Source organism: Myotis brandtii, unplaced genomic scaffold (assembly GCF_000412655.1).
Source record: "Myotis brandtii unplaced genomic scaffold, ASM41265v1 scaffold308, whole genome shotgun sequence".
Classification (NCBI taxonomy): Eukaryota; Metazoa; Chordata; class Mammalia; order Chiroptera; family Vespertilionidae; genus Myotis; species Myotis brandtii.
In genome coordinates this window covers 1,946,593-1,947,891 of record NW_005361786.1, presented here as the reverse complement: position 1 = coordinate 1,947,891, position 1,299 = coordinate 1,946,593, and the positions used below count along the sequence as shown (strand labels likewise).

Here is a 1,299-nt window from a genome sequence, read left to right as displayed (position 1 = left end):
TTATATTTTTGATATTTATTTTATATATTTAAATGCCATTTAACAAAGAAAAATCAACCAAAAAAATGAGTTCGAGTGTTACCTCTGACACGCGTGTCATAGGTTCGCCATCACTGGCGTAGATTCTAATCACTAGAGGCCGAGGAAGGAGGGGCCTGTGTATTTTCTCTACACGTTTGTTGGCTTGAGTCTTCGTAGAAGATGTGCTAACATACACTGTGACAAAAATGCCCTCTTCAACCAACCCCTCCTTTGATCTTTATTTTTTTCATCGCTGGTGAGGATTGTTAATAAAAATAGTTCTTAGTAATAGTTACAAAAAGAGTTACAAACTATTAATACTAAATAATAGTAAAAATAGTTACTGCTCAGAGTAAAATTAGGTGTGCTAGAGAAAGGGTAGCAGTGATTCTCCTGAAAATTTCTAACTGAAATCAATAAAAATATACTTTTTAAAAAAATTAAAAGTTGGTTAAAATGTTAGACATACCTACTATTTATATGTATCTGGCGTCGCCTACGTGCTGCGGAATTTAAAGAAATATACACATGCCCTGATTCTGATTTAATTAGACTTGGTGGGACCGGGCTGGTTTTTTTTTTTAGTTTCTCAGTAGACATACCTACTATTTATATGTATCTGGCGTCGCCTGCGTCCTGCGGAATTAAAAGAAATATACACATGCCCTGATTCTGATTGAATTAGACTTGGTGGGACCGGGCTGGTTTTTTTTTTAGTTTCTCAAGTGGGTCAATAACCAGTCAAAGCTGAATGGAAAACATTAGGGGCTTAAAATTCATCAGTAAATAAATCTGCCCTTAGTGGAAGCCAGTGTTCTCTTGCCATGTTATTCAATTGTAAGTGTATGTTTTAATCATGGGTAAGCAACGTACCATATAAGTTTAATAGAAATCAATAAAAATATACTTTTTAAAAAAATTAAAAGGTGGTTAAAATTTTCTTTTTTTATGTACAATACTGCACAGTGGAGAGTTCTTTATTTGTAGAGATGAAAGGAAACCATAGCAACCGTGCATGGCTTGTGTAGCGTGTCTAAAACTTTGCTGAAATAGTGTTACTATCTGGCATTCACACCTGCCTCCTTCCTCTCTCGGCCAGACTTGCACAGTGTCCGCCCTCTGCTGCCTCTTGGGCCCAGAGTTCCTGCCATGTGGTTGTCCTAACGCCGTGGTTCTCAACCTTCTGGCCCTTTAAATACAGTTCCTCATGTTGTGACCCAACCATAACATTATTTTCGTGGCTACTTCCTAACTGTAATGTTGCTACTGTTATGAATC

At 37.0% G+C, this 1,299-nt stretch overlaps 1 protein-coding gene across 1 annotated transcript in view; it reads left to right on the top strand.

The window, feature by feature from the left end:
- The window catches only part of CHD2 (chromodomain helicase DNA binding protein 2), a 69,881-nt gene that overhangs the window by 757 nt on the left and 67,825 nt on the right, over positions 1–1,299 (top strand). The window lies entirely within an intron of this gene.